We start from the raw sequence: 17,591 nt of genomic DNA, 5'->3' as shown, positions 1-17,591 counted from the left end.
CCCATAATACTCAATGGTATTATGCCTTATACAGTTCAGTTTTTTATACTCTTTATGTTTGTTAGCAATGCATGTGTGCTGTCTGAAAAGTTCTCCTCAAAGTGGTGTTCATATATTAGAATAAACCAAGAAAGATCATCACTGGCTCCTTGGTTACCACAAGAGTTGGCATGGCAACCAATAAAGCACGGCTCGCCATTAAACACATCTTTGACTAATCAGATGGCTCGGCTGAAAATACCTGTTCTGCAAGTGTTTAAGCCACAGTGGCAGGTACAGTGTGAACCAGCACATCATTTTTAATGAGCAGCTGCCATGCCTGACACTAAATGGCATTGCAGTGAAATGATGATATACACGGGGTGGACAAAATATCAGAAACACCTCACAGTATATCGTTGTTTTCATTTGAAAACCGTGTAATTCTAATTTCGCTTATTTTCATGTTTTAGCATCACTTGAAGGATTACATGTTTCTCTATGGGTTGAGAAAATTCTTATGAAACCCTTTCAAACCCCCATTGGATAAACTCAAAAATACATGGTGGTCAAGCTGAAAACAAGGCTATTTTTCAGATTTTCACCGCCAACAGCAAATATATGAATTGAGCTTTAGCAGTGTGTGTGGGGGTGTTATCGTCTTGGAATATGGGAACATTATGACGGAACAGTGCACCCCAGGGTGGTCCCGATCATGTAAAGTGATCTCATATTCCTTGGCTGTTATATGACCATGCAGAGCAATCACTGGACTTGGCAAAGACATTGTGGGTTGAAGGCATCTTTTGGCTTTTTCATCAGACCATATTACTTTTTTTATTACTCAGGTCTCCAGGTTTTGTGCTCCTTATACCAGGTTATGCGTTGTGTGTTGGCCCTGCCAAAAACACCAGCATTGTGAGCCTCATGATGTACAGTTTTTGTTGGGACCGTCATAAAGGTGTTGATTCAAGTGTGTGGTGATTTTTGGGGCCGTAGTGCCATGATTTTCCAGACTGTTTCCCTGCGACACATTCAACAATTTTGCAGCTTTTGTGACCAATGCTCCTGCAATTCAGGCATCGACTATTTGGCCTCTTTGCAATTCTGTTAGTCGCCTCATGTTGCTTTGAAAACTCGCATATAAAAATGGTGATTGTTAAACCTCATTTAAGGCCGACACATGCCGAGTTGAATTGGCATTCAGCTTGATATGTTTCTGTGTCATGCACTATATTTAATTTCGGCTCCCAACACAAATGATATATGATAATGTAGCTATGATGATACATCTTACGATATAGAAAAATCAGCACCTTGTCTCCTTAACTTTGTTGAGAAAAGTACTAAATAAATATAGTTAATTAGATAAATATTGTTAATTAGTAGTAGTATTAGTTGTAGTATTACATCTTTCTGCATTGTGCTATGATCTTCTTCTCTGTCTCCTTGTCTGTTAGGACGGTGCTCCGTTGAACTGTAACTTTGTCCCTCTGGACATTAAACTGGACAACTGGGACGACCTGCCTGAGGCCTTCAGCAGACGCCAGGAAAATCAAATCCAGGTGTGCCCTTCCCTCCTGGCTCTGTGTGTGTGTGTGTGTGTGTGTGTGTGTGTGTGTGTGTGTGTGTGTGTGTGTCTCTCTGTCCACTCTTGCATGGAGTTGGATATTCATGAATGTGTGTGGGTGTGCATGTGGATGGGTGTCATTATGTGAGTGAGATGTACTCTCTGCAATGTACCAACCTAATGTATCATTACTGTGAACACACCTAAAAGGGGAATTCCATTGGCATTGACTTTTGGGTTGTTATTATTCCTAAAATGTGCCAATATTTTGTTCTGTCTCAAGATCATGAAAAATGCAACGTCCTGACGCTATTGAGTTGCACTTTTGTAGATGGGTGAAAGAATGTTTTATGTACGCTCAAGAGTGTAGTGGAAAGTTGTTCAGTATGCCCATAGGCTGCTTCAAGGCTGACCTTCATTTCAGACTAAGATAATTTCCTTTGATATCACAGTCAATAGGGCTATCACCCTAATCCCACTGACCCAGTGAAGACGAGGCAGAAAGACTGCACAGGGGGGTTATTATACTTAACGGATGTCTGTGATCACTGCGATGTGAAGCTAATGACACCACCGATCATGAGGAGGAAGAGCCTGGCAGATAGATGGAGTCCGGACGCCCACTTTTACCACCGCAGCGCCTGGAGGGTGCGGGGTGGGGGGGAGGAGAGAGAGAGAGATGATGAAAGAGAGGGGGAGGAGAGCTGGGTTGGGTAACCTGAGCCGGCGGAAGAGAAAGTGCCGTTTTTATGAGGGTCGTTAAAGGAGACGGATCATCGCCTCGAACGACCCCACGCGCCATCCAGCTAATATTAAACCCCGCAATCTGCTCCGGCAGTAACGGAGCCGCTGACAGACGCCCCGCCGCTCGCACTGTTTATGTCGGTTTGTAAAGCGAAGCCCGCGAGTTGCATCCGTCCTCCGAGCCGTCGTTTCCTACCCTCTTATGCTCCAATTGTCCATCAAAATCAATATGAAGCAGAACTCTCTCATGTGGGCTGCAACACATCTTGGATGGGGATGCAATGGTGTGGAAACTCGCCTACGCACAGCTTTTTTTATGAGTGTTTACCCAAGTTGTCAAGCTATGATGGATATCGATATGAATTCATAGTGTGCGTCGTCGTAATTAGTATCGGAATGATGTAAGTTCCGTGAAAATAGTGCTTTTTTTTCAAGAAAATGAAACTTACGTACTACCGTTCTGAGAATATAACCGTGCATATTGGTGGTTGTTCGCATTATGGTGATTACCAACTAGAATCCATAGTTTACCTTCTACCTGTCTCACCTTATTTATCTCTGCGTCTCTGGTAGAACTCAATTGCTTTCATTGGGAGGTTGTAGATCCAGAGCGTACCTTGTCGTCAGTGGTTCCATCAGAGGGTCCCACAACGGTTAGTCCTCGGCCCCATCCTCTTCATTCTGGACATCCTTCCCTTCGGCCGTGTCATCAACAAACATGGGATTTCACTCCATTATGCCAACGACACTCACTCACCGATCTCAGCATCAGATTCCACCCTCAGTTGACCTTTGATGACCGCACAACACGCCGCTGCAAAGCCTCCAGTTACCATCTCAAGAACATTTGTAACCCAGGCACACTCAAGACACATTTGTCCACACCTTTACCCCCTCAAGGCTGGACTACTGGAACACTTTTCATCCGGACACCTGTCAGGAGTGTCCGGAAGCTCCAGTATGTCCAGAACAGCAATGCCAGGATCCACCAGCAGATGACATCCATCCTGGCTGCAACGCTCTGGCTCTCCATCTCCTCCAGGACTGAATCCAAAAACTCTGCTGACTTCCCAATGAATCCACAGAAATGTCTCACTCTAACTCAAGGAACTTCTCATCCCTCAAGCCTCCATTTGCACCCTCTTTTTACCCCCATTGCACTGTATTTCTTTTTCTTTCCCGTTGTGTTTTACCTGATAGTATAGTTAAGTGTCTATTCATCCATTGGGAGACAGTGCTCTAAGAGACCGTTAGGCATTCGTGATTGGCTCTTTAATATGAGAGTCTCTTGGTTCCCACCCGCCTGCTGTGGCTGAGTTGGCATCTTTCGGCCCAGCCAGACTGCAGCATTCAGCACATCGGCACTCCTGATTATCCCAATTACTGCCGTTTAGCTCCCAACACGGGTCAGTGTCAACACAAACTGGTCGTAACAGAACAAATAAATAGATACAAGGTTACACAAACATACACAGAGATACAGCAATCCCACATGGGCCTAGTCAATTCCATAAAGGGTTTTATTGCAGGCTGTAGTGTAATTTATGTCATACTACAAATGAAGGGTTTCATTCCCCAATGCTGCATTTAAGAGAGCAATTGTTACCTAATATCTATATAATATCAAAAATACAGATGGTTACAACTGCTAAATTGTAAAAAAAAAAAATTGCAAGCCATGGTGTAATGATAATTTAAAAAATCAGTATAATCCATTGAGTTTTACTTTCACAACAATAATAATTTTGTGAGAGTAGGTGTCAGTCATGGATGGGTATCATTCATTTCTCAAATGCAAAATACTGAATGTAGATCCGCCGTTAGACCTTAGAGATTCCTATGTTATTTAAAACTAAATACATTTTTCTTACCAGAGGATTTTCTTCAGGCAACTGCATTTTGGGTGTTGAATCCTTGACTTGCCTGAAAATATACAACTTTTAAATAAAAATCAAAGTAGAGAGTGCTACATCTGTGTGTAATGTCACTCTCAGTAGAAGGTGCTCTTTGATGTGCGGTAACTGCAGAAGAAGAAGGTTAAAAAGCCTTTAATCCATTGGCTTGTTCAAATAACAGGTTAAAAACGTACAATGCTCCAAGGCGTTTTGGCATTGGCCTTCCTCAGGGAGCACAAAGCTCCAGCGATTCTATGTTCAGTGGATATACAGCTCTGTTTGGTTCGATGAGTTTTGCCCAGCTATCTGGAAAACTGTGTCCTTGTGCGAATCAAAGGTTTTAAGTGAAAACACTCTACCATGTCATTGCAGTGTGGAATTTTGAAATGTGAATTCAAAGCGAAGTGCCTTGTCCCCCTCCAGGTGCTGCGGTTCGTCCGGGAGTGGAGCGGCCTGGCGGCCATGAAGCAGAAGCTGCTTCGACGCAGCGGCCTCCTCTTCCACAGCCCCAGCCTGGGCCTGGAGCATCTGGCCGCCGCCCAGCGCCCGCACTCCAGCACCAAGAGGTAGGCGAGACGGAGCGAGGCCCGGGTCAGGGTCCAGTTCCAGGAAATAGTTCTCAGCGTTTGTTTTAACCTGCTTGGAGTTCCAGATGTCGGTGGGGTTTGCCGCATTAGGAGAATTCGTGTCACCTTGTTTTGAACTACCGCCCCCTTTGTGCCAGTCAGTGTAAATTTGGAAATAGTTGAACTTGGCGGTGAGATGCATTAGTTCCCTAAGTTTTGTCCAAATCCAATAAGTGGTGTCCGAGATTTCACAGGGGGAAGGAGGGATTTGTAAACACTTGCTGGCCCAGGCAGAATTAATATCTGTGCATTTTTGTGTGTGTGCATGTGTGTGTATGTGTGTCCAAGGTTGTCAGCTTAGGTGACAGGCTTAGGTGAGGGTAGGATGAGAGTTATGTGTGTGTGTGTGTGTGTACATGTGTGTTTTTTGACAAACAAGCGTTGTTGCCGGCACACTAATTACAGCTGGCGTGGATGGAGGCAGGGAGAGTTTGCCAATTACAGGGTATACTGTGTGTGTGTGTGTGTGTGTGTGTGTGTGTGTGTGTGTGTGAGTGAGAGAGAGAGTGTGTTTCTCAACCAGGGACGTGTTTGGGTGCGTGAACCTAATCAAGGTGTGAGTAGGAGGCAATTGGCCCGGCTTGATTTGACACCTGTTTGATTTATTCACTAATCAGAACCAATCAAGCTCCGGCTCCGACTCAGCGGGGCGATCACGGCTCACCTTTCTCGGCAACGAGCGGCTCGGTTTTCAACTACTTCAAACTTAATGCACTTTGTTGAGATTTTCTTGCAGCGTTACTATTTTCCTCATAAACCACTCATGGTGATTTACAGTGATTTCAGAAGAGCTCGGTGGGTTTCGCTGCAGTTTGCGTCCCGCCTAACAATGCCTCCTCGCCCAAATCACTGTTAACCCCGGCCTCATTGGCTTTCATAAGACAGCGGTAACATAATGCACATGTCCAAGAAATATTTTATATGAGTGGCGATTTTCAGTCACCGCATTAATATTTTAACTCACTGTTATGCGGTCAAAGGTGTATGTTTATCAGGTATTTAACAATGGCTTCCAATGCGACTCAGCCAATCATAACCGAGGACCAGAGCTATTCGTTTTATACAATAAAAGCATAAAGGTGAAATGAAAACATCAGAGTGCAGCACCTAAAAGGATAAAGAAGGGATATAAGAGCAGATATAGTCTATAAATCTGATGCAGAATCTCCAGATCTTAATAAAGTAGCTTCAGTGTTTATGTAGCTGCCCCCCCCACCCGACCCCCAATACTAACCCTCATCTCATCCTCAGTCCCGGCCGCCCACATACAACAGTCAAAAAGGTCAAAACGCACACAGAGCCAATCCAATTTATGCACCACAGGCGAGAGCTTTCCTCTCCAAAGCAGTAGCTAAAGATTAAAATAATAATCACACGCACACAATCAACCAGAGCATTCATTAATAACTTGTTAGCACCGTCTGTCAATCAGGCTGTCAGTCTTGGCCCAGACAGACGAGCTCTCCTCCACCACCGCACGCAACGAAACTAAAGCCGAACTCTGCGCCTGTCACATCTCGGTCGGGTTTTGTTTATAGGCCTGTAGCGCATTTCCAAATAATCATATCCAGCGTGAGGGGAATCTGGGGAGGGGCGAGAGACGAGGTTGGATATCAAACGGAAAACAGGCTTTTATTGCCAGCTTTCACCATGCAACTCAAAGCTTGAGGTAAAATAAACTTTAAGGAAACTCTTCTTCCAGGCTGGCGAGGTCTCAGTCAGTTCACTGCAGCAGCTTCTTCTGCTGCTTTCTAGAGAAGTTCTGCTGCGTTCCAGTGTTGTCAGAAAGTCCGAAATTCCAGCTTTGTAAGGATGCAATGGAGGTACTTTGAGTCGGAATTCCAAGTAGGAAACATGGATTTCTAAACCCTAGGTTTTCCGAGATGCAGTTTCTGATGTCATGTCATCAGAAACAGTGTTGGCACTACACAGCATTACTTTGGACATGTTTATAATCCTCAAAATACACGCAAGTTGGATATTCAGCATCACATTCACACACTTATCTGGAAAGTATTTCAACAATATAAAGTTGCACTTCCAGGTTTCTTCCCTGGTTTCTCCGAGCTGGAACGCCGCACCATTGCAATTACTCCGCGCCAGTTGGGAATTTTCACCGACTTCGAACGGGCCGCGGCCTCGCCCCCGGCCCCCGAAACCTCACCGAGGCCCGGTTCACGTCGGACCGCGGCAATCGATCAAAGCGGCTTCAGCCGGGCTGGAGCGGGGCAGCGGCTTGTTAGTCTGATCCCACACAGCTGAGCAGCAGCCTCCTCCCTGCAGCCGCCCTGTCCCGGCTGCCGAACCGCAGGCTGCTGGCCCCGCTGCTGCAGGGGAGCTTGGGAGGTTTCAGTTTGGTTTCAGTTTTCCATTTTTATCTCAATTTCAGTTTAGTTTTAGTTAGATTTCAGTGTGGATTTGGTCATTTTAGTTTAGCTTTTATTTAATTTCAGTTCTAAAGGGATAATGATAGAAGTTCAGAACAGGTATGTTGTATATGTTTGCAACAGGTATTGTGTAATACAAACAAGAAATGATTCATTCTTTAAAAAATGTATTTGCATTCATTTTTCAATACATCCTCAACTAACTTGAAGGTGGGACCACTTGGTTGCGTATGACACAAATGAAACGCACCAGCAGACTAGATTTAGGTTTTTCACAAAGTCTAATTTTAATATTTATTTCATTTTACGACATTGTTTTTTAACATGTAGTTTTCATCTTAGTTTACTATAATAACCCGCTCACACCAGCTATTCATAAGCCGGCCACACAATGAATGGCATTACATAAACGACCTATGAGCAGAAAGCCATGTCCAAATAATCCAGTCAAAATAATGTTAACTCCATTCCTGACAAACACCAAGTCACTAATTATGAGATGACGACACATTTGCAGTTGCATTCCGCACCCTTTTTCATTTTTCTTTTCTTTTTTCAGGCATCTTTGTTGATGATTTAAAGCCATTAGTCAGCTGTCAAAAACTAAAGCCTAACTTTAGGTAGCTGTCAAAACTAAAGCGAGTGGGCGTGACCTTGATACGCATATTTAGCAGACCCAACCATTTTGACAAGGTAGGTAAAAAAAAAATAATTCTACCTTTCACGCTATAATGGAAAGTTAGAAAATTGAAATTTATTCTGGTTTTACATGTCTAACAAATGATATCGAAGTTTCCCAGAAAGGTTCATTTTTTTTTTTTTTAGAAAATATTTCACAAGCTGGCGGATCAAAGGAGGTTCCAGAAGTTTGGATCATGAGTGAAAATGTAATGCAGAGGGAAGGGGCAGCATTTACGTATAATGCGATTAGCTTTAGTAAAAAAAAAAATAAAAAAAACCTTACAGTTGCTTGAATCCATACTGTCCAACTACACACACACACACACACACACACACACACACACACACACACACAGAAGCGCAGTTGGACTCCGGGTGAGTGTGGAGTATCTCGTTTCATCCCCCCTCTGTGCCGGGACGTTTGAAGCAGAGGAGGCTCTCCCGTTTGATGGAGACTTACCTTCTTCCTCCTCTCCTCTCCGGCTTCCAGAGAAACTTCTCCTCTTTGATGTGCCTCCCTCCTCCTCGTTTTACCTCCCCGCCATCCCTCTCTTTTTCTTCTTTTCTCCCGCTACCTGCCTTCCCGCTCCCTCCCAAGGAATCCGGGGGGGGGGGGGGGGGGGTCAACTGGAAACACTTAAAGCGGAGTTTAACAGCGGCGGCGCCTTCCAGCTCACCTCCTGAGTTTGCATGGAGCATAATATTACATTAATAATCAGAATAACAGCACAATCAGAATAAAAATACCTCTTATTCATCCCAGCATTTATCCTGATTACATGCTTAGGTGCATGAGAACTGACCACACCTTATCATCATCACTATTAGTATTCATGTAAACAGTTCATTTGGAATCTTCAGTCCACAGAAATTGATTCATTCAGAATGCTAAAATATTCTGCATGTAACCAAAAATTTGTATCAATCTTTTATTCGTGTAATAAGTTTTGCGTCTTTGGAGCTATCCCAATTATTGATTTTGATTTCAGTGGGAGCAGAGCTGCCGTTTGTCAGCCAGCAATAAGAGTGCATCAAAATGAATTTGAGAACTGACACAGCCATCAAACAACATGTGCTTGGAAAACACACACACCATTAATTATCCAACTACCTAACACATTACGTGAAATTGTCTGTAAAATGACCCGTGTGCCGTCACGCGACGCACAGCCGCGTATCGCTCCTTCCCTTCATAAAATCCTCACCTCCTGTCTCTTTTCTGTCTCTTCCATCTCTCCCTCCTTTTTCCTCCCATTTGCTCTTCCTCCTCTGCTCCCCCTCTCCCCGGCGAGGCACCGCGGCACCGGCGATACTTTCCCAAACAACAGATTTAGACCATTGATTCGGTCTCACTGGACTGAAATGACTGAGATATAATCCATTTCTCTCCATTAGATACATTAGGAAAATAATTCTCTGTGTGGGGAAAAAAGAGACCAAGTGACTGATTTTTAACCTGCTGCATCTGGGTCCTGGTGGCACATTTTAGTAATGTGGAAATTCTCTGGTATTACACCCCAGTTAAGCTAGGGTTAGGGTTAGGGTTAGGGTTAGGGTTAGGGTTAGAACATGGAACAAACATGTCAGTCATTGTGGCTGAACCTCCTGTATTTTGAGTGAAATCCTGAGTGACGTCCCGAGTGTTTAACGCAATTACCCCCCTGCGTACCCAGCGTCTGGATTACAAGGCCCATTTAACAACCGGTGAGGTAGAGCAGCATCCACTCTTTGGATTAGATTAGATGATTGATGATCCCCGTGGGGAAATTGGATTGCTGCAGCAGCAAAAGTAATAGGATTCAGCAGGTGAAAAAGACAAATAGAATATCAGCACACAAATAGAATATGAAATAAGCAATAAAAGGAAGAGAACGGTGCACTTAGGCGCAGTTTGGTGCCAAGAAACAGAGAAGAAATGGTGGAATTTGCTGCAGCTGCTCATGAGAGTCAGTTCTCTTTGTCAAGTTTGCGGGTTAAATAAGGTTTACGCATCCTCCATTCCCTCACTTTCCCACCTCTCTCTCTCTCCCTGCCTCTCGTCTTCCCAGGTACCTCGGCAGGGAGGACGTGGCCCAGGCTTCCCTCAGCAAGGCCCAGCAGGAGGGGGGCAGCGTCCGGCTGGTCACCAAGGAGAACTTCTTCACCAAGCAGAGGTCCGCCTCGACGCTGACGCCACCCGGTCCGGAGAGGTAGGATGGAGGGATGGAGGGGTGGAGGGATAGAGGGGTGGCGGGTGGGTCAATGGATGGATAGGGCTGGAAAGTGTAAGGACCGGGGTATCTGCAGGTTCTGATGAGGTTTTAAAATGTCTTAAATTAGATTATCTATCCTCAAGCTCTTAAAAGGTCTTGAATTCAGTTTGAGATCTCCTGAAAATATTGTGGTTTCTTGCACGTTTTACCAATGAAAAATCAGCCCAATCATACAGATTTATGTGCTGATAGCTCTGCAGTTGCTATACAAATGATGTTTACATGTATTACAGTTGAGAGATTGGTTCCATATTTCACTCTAAATGGCATTAAAACGTTCTCAGAAAGTCTTAGATGCGACTTGATGAAACGTGCAGAGACCTTGAAGATGGATGGACGCGTAGACGGGTGTAAAAGTGTCCGATCTTGTTTGTGGTTTTTAAAGACAAGGTCACAGATGAAGGTGGCCGGACCTTCACATGTGTGTTTTCTCCTCCGGGAGCGAGTGCATTTTCATCCTCCGTCCCTCGGTTGTCTCCATGGAGATCTGCGCGCACCTTGCGGGAGAGGCTCAAAGACCCGCAGAGCGTGTTTAGTACAGTTAGTACAGACCATAATACAATCCGCCGGGTGAGATGCAAGGGCCAGCTCACCCCCATGCAGAGACTATCGCTATGGAAACCTCCCAGCAAACACACACACATAGGAAAACGTCTATATGATAGTCCTTGAAATATCTTGGCAAAGGCATAAATAATGTGTGCAGTTTACTGACATCAACATGCAAAGTTGCCTTGTATATGTTCATTTAAACCATTTAAATGTAGATAACATGAATAACATACATCAGTTTTAGTTTGATATTTATAATTGAGGCTTTCTCCATTCTAATACGTTCAGCAACAAGCTCCATGTCTTGCCTCTCTACACATGAAAGGAATGTACAGTTTGAATCAAATTTCTCCAATTTAGCATAATGTGTTTCCCCATGCCCAGTTTGGACATACTAGTAAAAAGTCTATTTCTGCCTCTCTTTCATGCACTAGGCTCTATTGGCACAGCATCGGTCTCTTGGTGCTTCCAATTTTTGGTATCCTCTCAACTTTGAAGCAGCGAGGCTCCTTTTTTTAGAGGGTTTTCTTCTCCGTTTCAATGATTAAAATCACTCTCTTTCTGTCTCTCTCTCTCTCTCTCTCTTTGTGTGTTGTGAACCGTGGGGACGGAGAAGAGAATTTAGTCCATCTGTCCCCCCCAACGTGGCTCTAGCACCCTGGTGGGACACGGTGGCAAACGCCCAAATTCGCCGTCCTCTCTGCCAAAAGGACAGGCACATACACATACATGACATTTTTTTTTTTTTGTACACACACGGGGAGCACATACACATTTCATACACGCGCACACCGGCCATATGTCCCTCCACTGCAGCATAGCACAGATATTCTTATTGCATGAATATATATTGAATCGTGTGCTGATGTTGAATGAACTCGGCTTTACATTGAGTCTGGTCCTTGGTTTAGAGATTGGTGTAGATCAAATGGATCAGAGTAACTTGTCTGTGCAGCTTAGTGCACAAAGGGCAAAAAAAATAAAATCTGTCGCAGCCTTGCAGCTCCTCCATGGTGCCTGAATCAAAAGGAATCAAAGACATCCAAATTTCATCCATTTTTTAAAGGACTACATCGACTTTTTGGGAGCTTGGCTCATTGGTCACTTTACCCAATATCTGACAAGAGGATTAGAATCTAAATCATCTCTATGTTTCCAGTAGATAGCTTTAGCATACAGTATGTTAAGGAATCAGAGGCAGTTGGCTGATTTTTTTTCATTCTTTCATTTCAATGTACATGTCCCTGATTGATCCCCGAGGGGCTAATTCATGTTTTGATCCAGCAGTATTAGTTAAATCTAATTGATTTTCTCTGTGTTTCTCTACAGACAGGAGGGTGAGTCCTCTAAGGCAGCGGGGGGGCACCCGTCCGAGGTCCCAGAGGACCCATCGTCGGAGTCGGGCTACCTGCAGGCCGTCGACAGTCAGGGTGTCCCTCTGTGTCTGTCCTGCCAGCAGGCCTGCTCTGCCACCGGTGGGCCCTGGGACACTCGATTCTGCAGCCACAAGTATGTAGGACGCACAGTACTGGAGAAGTGTCAGTAGTAGCAGTCCTGGATATACAGTACAGTGCCTATCATACATATATACAAACACAGACTTGGGTTAAATAGAGCAGCTCCTGCAGCTGCAGGTACACAGGAATTATAACTGGCAGGATTCCTACGCAGGTGTATAAAAGTCTAAAGAATGAATTGGAAATTTACAGCTCTTTGGAAAGTTTTGGGAGTTGCACAAAAAGTTGCGAAAAGTATGGAAGTAGCTGTGTTCATTCCCAGTAGACTTGTGTCAAATAGCAGATGCATATAAATCTTAGCATTTGTTTTACCCTGCTTGGAGCACCAGATGGGTGGGGTTTACTGCACCGGGACAATTCAGACAGTCTTAGGTTGGTTGTCAATCAGAGAAAAGTACATTAAATCAACTTTCAAATAGTTTGCTGTGACTGCCTAAACTTTCTGGCACCCGCTGTCCTTGGTGCCAAAGCCCACCCATCTGGCACCTAAGTAAATTCAATTATACTCAGGGCTTTAAGAAGCTGAATTCTGCGTAAAACAACACAATGCATGACAGTATAATGTTGACTGACCTCATTGCTTTGCTTTGCTCTTTACCATCTACTGTTTTGTCTGTTTTCTGAAGACTAAAAAGAAAAGGCGTTCTCAGATCAGTCAGTAGCTTTTTTAGTTTAATGGCCTTGTTAGACCTTCAGAAGACCTTACAGTCACAGCCAAACACACAAGCACAATGGATTTTCTACAGAGACTTGTGAGGACTTTATAAGACTCTGTAGGAACGAACAGTCACAACGTTCTCTCCCTTTATGATCCTTTATTGTCGTATTAAAACGCTATATTTCTGTCACAAGGCTCTTCCTTTCAAAAATGTCACGTTTTAACACCAAAATAAAGGATTGATTCTGATGTATTCATTTTAATGGCAAGGGCAGCCATGCAAGTATCGTGCCTGAACATCCTTTGGGCTCACTACCCATTTAATGGAGCACTTCCACTCCCATTGTGTTGAGCACAAATTTTTCTTCTTCAAGTGGTCTTCAAAACGCAAATCCAGGTCAGTCAGACGCTTCACTCCTCTATACCTGGGCTCTCTGGGTGTTAGAAAAATCTTTTTTTTTTTTCAAATCATTCATCCTTTGTTAGTGGTGGCTAATTCATGAAAGGATGTTCACGTTGAAAAAGAGGTTTTTGTGAAAATTTCACCTTTTTCACTCACCACTTCACTCACTTCACCAAATTTTTCAAACAACTCCCACAATGCTTTTCTTGTATGCCAATGAATTTGGATGGCAACACACTTTATCAGTTAGGTCTGTAGGTCATCGCCATGAACGCACCATGCGACTGTACAGAATCTGTGCTTGTTTCCCGTCATCGACTTCCCAACCCGCTCCACTTTGAGATGTTTGTGTGTGTGTCCCCCCCCCCCCTTCCCCCCGCCCGCAGGTGCCAGGACGAGTTCCAGCTGCGCTCCAGCCAGAGCTACATGCGCTCGCGGGTGCTGGAGGCGGAGCAGGGCGTGTGTCAGCACTGCGGCCTCCACGCCCACCAGCTCTTCCTGAGGGTGCGCGACGCCCCGCCCGCCCAGCGCAAGGAGATGCTGGAGAACACCTGGCTCGCCCAGCTGTCACTCAAACAGGTCAGACGCCAGGCCAGAGGAGGGCGGGGTTTTCACTTCTGGATCAGAACTTCAGTCATTCAGCATAGTGATTAGTGACATAGTGATCTTCTAATTTTAGATCTTGTGTTTTTTTTTGACATATCAGTACATAATGACTTCATTAGGATTAGAATATAATAGAAAATGCTGGAATATACACAAAAACTCAAGGGGGTTGCATGCTTTCAGGGTCAACTGTTCAGCTGATATCACTCTCCTAACACAGTCGGTTTGGAATTTGTGTGTGTGTGTGTGTGTGTGTGTGTGTGTGTGTGCTCGGGGTGCTTCATACTCATTCCCACACACACACACACACGCACACACACACACACAGGCATGTCTGCACTCTAAGGGGCCAGCTCCCAGTAAAATGGATTGCTGGGCCCATTGATTTTTTTTTTTTTTTTCTCCCAGTGCCCAGACCTCGAACCAGTAAGCCTGTTTGATTTGGTTGGCTGTTATCCTGCAAAGCCCCCCTCTCACACCCCACCCCATAACCCCCCCCACCCCCCACCCCCCACCCCCAACCCCCACCACACTCCTTCCCACCCCTCCTGAGCACCGCCGACAGCAGCGCCCGATCGATGCGCCGGGCTTTGGAGGAAACAAACTCGGCCTCGTGATAAGACGCGGCTGGCGGTGGAGGAGCCCCAAGATTACAGGCTCAGCAGCTGGTTCATACTGGGGGGTTCTGCTGTGTGTAGTCGGGGGGGGGAGGGGAGGGGGGGGTGTCTTTTGGTGTCTGTGTGTGTGTGTGTGTTGGAATCTAGAATCTTTTTGTGGGGTGTGTGTACATGCGTATTTTAGGTTCTTTTTGTGGAGGTCTTTGGGATGTGTGTGTTTTTTGGTCTTTTTGGTGTGTATGTATTTTAGGGGTAGTTTGGTGTGTGTGTGCATTTAGTTGGGTGTTTAAGTGTGTGTGTGTGTCATGGGGGTTTTTTTTTTGGTGTGCATTGGGTATTTTTGGTGTGTATGTCTTTGGGGGGGAGTCTTCTTGGTGTGTATGTCTTTTTAGGTATTCTGGTCTTTTGGTGTGTGCATTGCAGTATTTCGGTGTGTGTTTATGTCTTTTGGTGTGTGTGTGTGTCTGTCCTTGTATGCGTATCCCTATGTGCGTGTGTATTTTGGTGTGTAGTAGGGTCTTTTTGTGTGTGTGTGTGTGTGTGTGTGTGTGTGTCTCGAAGGGGAAGCCATACAGTGTTAGTACAGTAGCGGGTTCGGGCTAGGTGACATTGCTGGCTCAGTGACAGGTGTGTGTGTGTGTGTGTGTGTGTGTGTGTGTGTGTGTGTGTGTGCGCACCCTGCCCCCGTGAACAGGCCTGTTGTTTAAATCTGTTGGGATCCATTCCAGCTCGCCGCTTAATGACAGCAGAGCAACACTCCAAGAGGGAAAATGGATTTTTGGCCCTGAACTCTTCCCACAGCGTTTCTCTCCTTCTATCGTTCTATCTCTCTTTCTTTCTATCTATCTCACTCACACTCTCTCTTTTCTTCTCTCTCTCCCTCTCTCAGCATCTCTTTCTGATTCACTCAGTCTTCTTCCAGTCTTCCACTTGCTTGCTCTGTCTTTTCAGTATATTTCTTTATTTCTCTCTGTCTCTCTCTCTGATTCTCTGCTGTCTTTTCCTTTTGTCTATCTCTTTCTCCTGCCATCTTTTCTTACTCTCTCTTTTTCCATCTCTCCCCTCAGATGAGAAGATTGAAATCACAGCATTTTGCTCAGATGCCAGACACACACCCAGTGCCAACAAGCGATGAGAACGTACCTACTGGTACAATTTCCAGGTCACAGTGTTCCCAGTGTTCCCTGTCATAATCTGGCCCTATATACTGTAGATACACAGGGTCATCCAGGTACTGGCAGGGTGCAGCTAACTTACTAGCGATGCTCTTTATGCCTTTCTGTGCACTGAATGTACAAAATATTAGAGACATCTTCCTGATATTGAGCTACAGCTCCTTTTGCACAATCCACATCTCAACTGTCTCAGCTTAAAAATCCTTCTGAAACTGTTTATCAGTAACTAGGATAAAGGACAGGATAATGGCTTTTACCTGGATTCACCATCTGTTCAGTCTGCTTCATTAAAAGAGGAAGTGTCCCTGATATTTTGTACATTCAGTGTATCACAAAGTTATACAGTTTCTAGAAACTGGAGCCAAATGTAAAAGTATGGCTAACATCATGACAGGCTGAGAAAATAACACAAAAAGATATTAACATTAGGTTCACTGCCTACATTTACAATATGACCACTATTCTGGATACTGACTGACTACATGGACCTTACTAACCCACTCTCCCACATCCCTATGTCCATGTACCACAATAAAACAATATCTGTGTTCTCAAGTAAAGTTAGCTAGCTAGTAAGCTAGCAGCTACACTGAAAGATGCTAGTTTCTTGACCCTTTTGACGAATAACCCAATTTAACAGTCAGCCCTGCTGTTAGCTATCCCGTCATCAACAACAAGAGGCAGTAGTTACCTGGAACAATATCAGTTTCTCTGGAAGCCTGCTGCTAATTCCAACTCAGCATTAATTTTCACGGGTAACAACTGTTTTTACCTAATATATTATGCAAAACTGATAAACGGGTACAGGTACCTTATCCGTTCTCATAGCTCAGATATGAAATTATCCAGGTTATTGAAAAGCGGATATGGTGTTTACATGGGTCAACTGAAATATTAAGGGAATATTAGTGTGCATGTAAATGTAGCCATTGACAATCTAAAATGACAAGGTTTGGATGTAACCTGCTAGCATGTTATGAACTGTTTTGTTCTGTTTTTTCACTTCTTTGTGTGTATCTTTGTCAGACTTCCATGTATCCACTTTAGTTTCCCTACAACCACAAATAGGCCTATATATGCAGAAGGTTTGTCATTTATGTGGTTGTACCCAAGGCATCAGACAGATGATAGGAACGCAAATATCTTTGTGTTGTTTGATTTGATTTAACTGGTCCAGTCTTCATCAAATATGTTTCCATGTATGGAAGCGTTTGAGTACAGAGACCTTTGTCAGAGTCTTGTTTCTGCAGTTTTATGTCTTTTCTTCATTCCCTGCTCCGGGTTTCTTTCATTTATGCGCCTTGCTGTCATGTATACTTCACGGGGCTTAGGCTCATTTCATTTTATTGTCTTTTATTGTGAAGCGCACTGCAGAAGTGCTCCCGCTGTGCGAAAATTAGTTTAATTTGACTGATTTGCGTGCATGCATTCGCCCGTGTGTGTGTGTGTGTGTGTGTGTGTGTGTGTGTGTGTGTGTGTGTGTGTGTGTGCGCGTGTGTGTGTGTGTGTGTGTGTGTGTGTGTGTGTGTGTGCGTGGGCGTGTGCATGGGCGAGCGTGTGTGCGCGCGACGGTGCCATAAAATCACAATTTAGGTCACCGGAGGATCGGAGACAGACGGAGCCGTGCTAAAGACATCACAGTTCAAAAAATTAACTTCAGGATGGATGGATGGTTTGGGAGGGCAGTGTAATTAAAGCTTGTTATGGCGATTTACAGCAGTATAACAAAATATATAGTTTGCGCTAAGATGCTCAGTGTTTCTTTCTCTGTGTGTGTGTGTGTGTGTGTGTGTGTGTGTGTGTAGCTGAACGAGATGATCCCGCGCCCCGGTGGAAGGGGATTTCTGGCAGGTGGACCACATCCGGCCGGTCTACAGCGGAGGAGGACAGTGTTCTCTGGACAACCTGCAGACCCTCTGCACCGTCTGC

The 17,591-nt window shown here is 44.6% G+C and overlaps 1 pseudogene; it reads left to right on the top strand.

The window, feature by feature from the left end:
* LOC139640365 (DNA annealing helicase and endonuclease ZRANB3-like) overlaps positions 1 to 17,585 on the top strand; it is a 33,345-nt pseudogene extending 15,760 nt beyond the window's left edge.
* The last annotated feature ends 6 nt before the right edge of the window (positions 17,586 to 17,591 follow it).

Source organism: Centroberyx affinis, unplaced genomic scaffold (genome assembly GCF_046629955.1).
Source record: "Centroberyx affinis isolate AG114_WGS23_722 - 3 ecotype Tasmania unplaced genomic scaffold, CSIRO-AGI_Caff_v1 ptg009203l_1, whole genome shotgun sequence".
Taxonomy (NCBI): Eukaryota; Metazoa; Chordata; class Actinopteri; order Beryciformes; family Berycidae; genus Centroberyx; species Centroberyx affinis.
The sequence above is the reverse complement of the archived record's forward strand: the minus strand, read 5'-3'. Positions and strand labels throughout refer to the sequence as shown.